Source organism: Carassius gibelio, chromosome A2 (assembly GCF_023724105.1).
Source record: "Carassius gibelio isolate Cgi1373 ecotype wild population from Czech Republic chromosome A2, carGib1.2-hapl.c, whole genome shotgun sequence".
Lineage (NCBI taxonomy): Eukaryota > Metazoa > Chordata > Actinopteri > Cypriniformes > Cyprinidae > Carassius > Carassius gibelio.
This window is the reverse complement of record NC_068372.1, coordinates 16,703,301-16,709,796: the sequence shown is the minus strand read 5'-3', so window position 1 is coordinate 16,709,796 and position 6,496 is coordinate 16,703,301.

The window sequence follows — 6,496 nt, the reverse complement described above, 5'->3', positions numbered from 1 at the left end:
ATCATCGTTTCTAGAGGAATTAACTGTTAATAGAGAAATGCGACAAAAAGGAGGTAATTCTTATGTACACAACCTCTCTCCTCTCTTTCTCTCTCTCTCTCTCTGTCTCATTTAAATAAACACTTGATGAATTACAATGTTCTGACAATAGAATATTGAAGTGGAGATCGCTAAACTGCAAGCTAACGTGTTTTCAGAAAGCAAGCGCATTTATAGTGGAAAGAGAGCGCATACACAGGGTTGCCAGGTTGAGAAAGATAATTAACACGCTTAACAGATATTTCCGTATTGCACAATGTTTCGGGGATAACATTTTCTCTTTATATAAGGCAACCCCGGTTTTTGTTCCTTTGCAGCCAGATTAAACCTTGTTGTAGCCTATATATTAAGCTCTATTCATTATTTTTTAGAAAACTTGCGCTTTTCTACTCAATTTTAAAGAGTGTTCTTGTATTCAAATTAAGCACTGTCCACTGCTGTGCACGTGCCACAATATTGATACAGGGCCTGCTATATCGATATACGTATTGTCAAATATCTGTGACGATGCATCGTCATATCTATATTTTGAGCACAGCACTAGTAACAACCTGGAATTAAAACAAAAAAAATGGTAAAACTTTAAATGGTAAATGGACTGCATTTACAGTATATAGCGCTTTCAACAGACCACATGGCCATCCAAAGCGCTTTACAATTTGCCTCACATTCACACACTCATTCATACACCAACTGCGGTGTCTGCCATTCAAGGCGCCATCCAGCTCGTCGGGAGCAGCTGGGGTTAGGTGTCTTGCTCAAGGACACCTCGACACTTGGTCAGGTGGAGCCGGAGATCGAACCACCAACCTTCCGGTTTGTAGACAACCTACATGAACCACTGACCCACTGCCGCCCCAGTATTATGTTATGGTGATGGTATGATGTTATCGTATTAACTTGGTGATTTAAATTTGTATGATTTATGAAAAAATAAATCATAATAAATAAATAAATGCCCAAGCAAGCATCCACCCCTAACTCTCAGGGGTAAGCAGATAATATTATAACGTATAAATGAGATCATATAAATTAACACAAACTGGCCATACATATGGTAATTTAGGAATCAAGACATTTTTCCAAACTTTGGTTTGTACACTGACTGGTATGTTCATAAAGACAAAAATGCATTATGTTATGACTTTCGGTCAAGGTTTTTATAGGGACTATAAGAACATTATAAACACTGTATAACGTACTATTGTATTTATTGTGTTATAACTGAGATGTCTTTTAGAGATTATAAATGCAGCGCTATTTGCTGGCAATCTGCCAAATCATGCAGCTATTATTATTGCTTTAACATATTTATCAGGAGCGTGTATGCTGGGATTTCATACATTTCATGGAGAAAAAAGTAATGTAACTAATTACTAATTACTTTTTAAAGTAATCAGAACAGTAACATGATAACTTTTAAAAGAAGTAATCGGTAATCAGTAATTTGATTACATTTTCAGAGTAAGTTGCCCAACACTGGTCTGTACTCAAATTTAAATAAATTGGGACCCATCATATTATTTGTATTTTATTTCAGGCATAATTGGTACCATAGATGGTAAAAGACTCAAATGCCTATTCTAGGCAGCTGGCTGATTATAATTTTCTTCTGGAGTTCTCCGAGGAGATCATGGGTGCCTTAATATTATTACTGATACTTTAATTCAGATGGAGCCATAAACCTGCTATGAGCGACATATGTCTTGATCACAAGACTCATCACGGTCACGCCTCTCTGTAAAGCAGATTTCACCTAATGAGCAAATATCATCTAAAACATTTAGCTATTATCAAATGTACAGTGAGTAATATTTAACCAGATCGCGGTCACACTTTATTTTGAAATCCAATTCTTTATATTAACAAATAATTAACTACGACTTTTGCCTCAAACTCCTAATTTGCTGCATATTAATAGTTGGTGAGGTAGTTAAGTTTATACATGTATATTGGGTGGGATTAGGGATGTAGAATATGGTCATGCAGAAGATGTGCCTTTTAAGTACAAATAAACAGCCAATATGTTAATAACAGGCATACTAATAAGCAGCTAGCAAATACTGAGAAGCAGTCCCTATACTAAAGTCAGTCCCTCCAGAAAAAAGTGCGGCGTATTTTAAAAAATACGACCCCCGCAAAAATATGCGGCCCTTGGCTGATTATGCATTAAATCAAACGATCGCATAATCGCGTTTTTCTGGAGGCACTGTAAAGCATTTAAATATAATTTAAAAAGTGGATGATTGTATGAATTAAAGGTTTAATGACATTTATAATTATTGTCGTATGATCTGTTAAGTTTGATATAATGTCTGTTAATGGTTTATTAATGAAGCTTTAATCATTGTAAACCATCTGTCAAAATCATTTGAAGGTTTTTAAAAGTGCATGATTATATGATTTGAAAGTTTAATGACAATTGTAAGCATGTAAGAATTTGTAACCATGTAAGAATTTGTAAGCATTGGTACATTAAAGAGCCACACAGATGGGGAAAAAAAAATTACCTGTATTACAGTGTATGATGTAGCTGTCCATCAGTGTAAACAATGTGCAAAGTAAATTAAACCAAAAAGTACAAGATTTATAAAGTTATTGGCTTCTAAAGTAAGGAGTCGACTCTGAATCGCTGAAACGAGTCATTATAGATTGCAAATCTTTTGCCCATCTCTATGTACGTCACTAGGAGCACTTTGCATAATAATCTCCGCCTACTGTCTTGGGAGAAACGGAACTCTGACCTGCCCCCTTGTAAAGGCACTTGTAAAGGCAAGTTTGTTTTATTTTCACTGCCAAAGAATGAAGATCAGAAGAACCAATGGCTAAAATTAATTTTTACCACAATAACAGAGCAGTACAACAAATCCCTTTTGTTGTGTTCACAACATTTCACTGATGACTGCTTTTCTAATCTCGGTAAGTACAAGGCGGGATTTTCAAAGCATTTGGCCATAAAAGAGGGTTCATTACCAACTTTATTTAGACCAACAAGCATCTCCGAATCACAACGCGAAGTATGATTATGAAGTTATGTGTTTGTTTTCTCCTGAGCGTCTTATCAGTATGTGTGCTGATCTTCATTTACAAACACGTCATTAAAATGAAGTGTAACAAGTGCTGCTAACAGATATTCTGTGATAAAGTAATCCATATGAAAACAACGCGATGTCCGTTTTTGACGTCTCCCTTCACGCCCCCGCGCTGAAAGCGCTATTCAGATTCAAACTGAAGCGCGCGGCTTGAATACACCCACACAGAAGAAAAAGCAGCTAGACTGTTTTTTATTTTACTGTTTGCTTCGCTATGTGACTATATATTAACTAATAATATGTTTAGTATGATATAATGTAGATCTGAAACAACGAATCGATTTAATCGATTAAAATCGATTATTAAAATAGTTGTCAACTAATTTAGTAATCGATTCGTCGCTAAATAAATTTTATTTGCCATAAGCGGCTTATTTCGTGCATATTTCAAATCTGCGGTGACCAAAGTGTGGCAGTAATGAGCCACCGGAGGTTTTACTCAGCCAGTACAGCAGGTGAAGTAGCGAATAGCCAATAGCTGGCCTCGTTTTATGTCACGTGCTTCCCGAACAGCGTCTCTGCACCATTCAGCGGGAAGTGGGAGTACTTTACTTTGAGCCTTCAAAATGAAGAGTAACCTGTAAACTCTGCACTACTGAACTGTTTAAGGGCCCGTTCACATATCTTTTGCGTGCTCAAGTTCGTTATTTCCTATTTAGGCGCGCAGTATGCACTCTCATAATGGAAGCTACGCAGTCGCGACACGCACGCGGTGCGATGCGCCTGTTTTTCCAGGCGCGTCCACACCGCATCCATTTATCCTTTGCTGAAATTTCCGGGTCTTCATGGAGAGGGCACGTCATGGTTGCTTAGCAAAGGCAGACGCCTCAGGGGCGCTTCTGCCCGAGCGCTTTGGAAAGAAGGAGAAAGCGGCGCGACTAGCGTTTTCCACGCGTTTTTAGGTGCGATATGTGAACGGCCCCTAAGAATTTTATTTGTGCAGATTCTCCAGTACAAGGTTGTTTGCAAATGTTTAGTCGTAAAAGCTGATAACATTGCTTTTTAACAGTTAACATTTAAAGCTTTACAAACATGTTATGTGATCAGTTTGTCGTTTACCAGTTCATAATTCAGACTTGCAGCCTAATTATGACTGAATGAGAGAGGTAAATGTTTGAGTATATTTAAAATGCACTTCTTTTCTAAGTATTCACTGCTCTTTTTCACACAGCAGGTTTTTTGTGTGTCCCAATTTTTTTTTTTCTGGACAACCTTCTGATGGATTTTACTTTAAATTGTGAGTTCCATTCAGGTTTCATGCCATTGGCACTTTTTTTCGAAGGATTGTTTACAATTTCACAGCATAAGCTATAAAGCTTTTTCCCAGTAAATAATAAAATACAATGCACTGCAATTTTATTCTGTTTTATCCTTATACTTCGTGAAAATATGTTCTCAAAGATTCCTTAAGCTTTGTTTGGGATGTTAAACTACTTTAGGAGCTCTAAGGACTGCCTTGGTGAAAACAATATTTGAAATCTCCTTGTGAATTTTGCTAGAGTATGGGTCAGTGTTTTGATTGCAGAAGAGTTCGACAAAGGATTACTAACATAATAAAACAACTCCAGGTATATTTTTGATGAGGATATGACAATGCAAAATGGTTAAAATCTCTTAAAAATCTATGCTGAATGATAAAGACCCTTTATTAATAATTTACTTGGCGAAAAAATTGAAAAAACTAAAATATAAGTACATAAACCGATTAATCGATTAATCGTAAAAATAATCGACAGATTAATCGATTATCAAAATAATCGTTAGTTGCAGCCCTAATATAATGTGTGTTAATGAATGTTCCTTAAGTGCCTGAACACAATAGCCAATCAGAGGCTTTTAAGTCAGATTCCGCTCGATATGTCGGAGTTTGTTTAGCTTGAGCTCTGCATGCTTGAAAATCGCGTCATTGTAACCAACATAGTAAAAAACACAACGTAAATAAGTGATTCATTCACATATGTTCAACACTATGATAAGCATAGCAATGTATACATTCAAATAGATTTGAGAATTAAGTCTTGCAGTGCAAGTGTAATAGACCTGCCCTTTGTTATGGCTACAGTACATGCTAATGTTTATTTTACTTGTAATTAACAGCATTAATAAGTAATTAATGTATTTAATATTGTTATTTTTTAGAGCTGAGGTTGCGCCATACAGGAGAGAGCACACAGGCTTCACACATCCATCCTCAGCTGTCTGAAGGAGACAGGGTGGCTCCACTTCCCTAACGTCACAAGCCACTCTTAGAGGAGACGGCTCGGTTTTAAAGTGCACTTTGTAACAGAGAAGTGTGGTTTGCCTTCAGTAAATCCAAGCGCTGCTGCTTCTCAAACCTCAAAGTCAAATGAAGAACTGGCAATCCTTCAGTTAGTGTCATTACAGTTTCGTACGGTCAGACAGAGTAGCTTCACATGACTTGGTGTTGATGCTTTAAATAATGAGTATTTTTAGCTTTAAATGTGTAATCCTGCACTTCGATATAACAGTTTAAAAGCAAGTAACAGCCAAGCTAAACTTTTGAATAAGTAATTAGCTAGACTACAGGCTACAAAATAATTAAGCTTTTTAAGGGGCCCCTGTAGGTCTATATGTCTGAAATAAATAAACAGAATATTTATTTATATATCCATATATTTCAACTAAATGCAACCAATAAAATTGGAAAAACACCATATACTGTATATAACCATGTCAAAAATTATTTAAATTATATATGCAGCCACAAAAATAAATAAATAAAATGCCATTAAAATAAAATGATACTAAAATCTAAATTGAAGTTCAAGGTGACCATATATGTGTGTCTATCTATCTATCTAAATAAATAAAGCAATAAACAGAACCAAATACATGTGCACTAAATTAAACCAATAAACATAATATTTATAAAGACATGAAAAGCAGCATTTAACTAAATATGCAGCAAAATAAAAAAAAGTTGATTCACTAGCGTTAACATTGTTACTTGTTGCATACAAAGTTTATTACTGGAAAAGCCATTTTATTTTGAAAGCTATTTGGTTCTAGAGTCATGCAACTAAAAATGTACTCAAGTTAGTAATGTCGCTACTTTTAGTTAGTGATTTCCCAACACTGAGTAAACTCAAAAATAGTGATTGCTGGTCAAAGCTGGAGAAGTGGGTCAATCTGCACATTCTGGCTGAGAGCTTCTGGAACTGCAGTCTCTCAGAGGATTATATATATTTGTTCTGGTGTTTTGAGGGATTTAAGGAGACAGGAAATGAGGCAGATCTGTGCAGACTGTGATTTATTAGTCTGACAGCCCCCATAACCCAAACACCTCTGTTATGTGCCACCTCTCCATCAATTAAAAATAGCGGTGATGTATGCAAATAATAGGG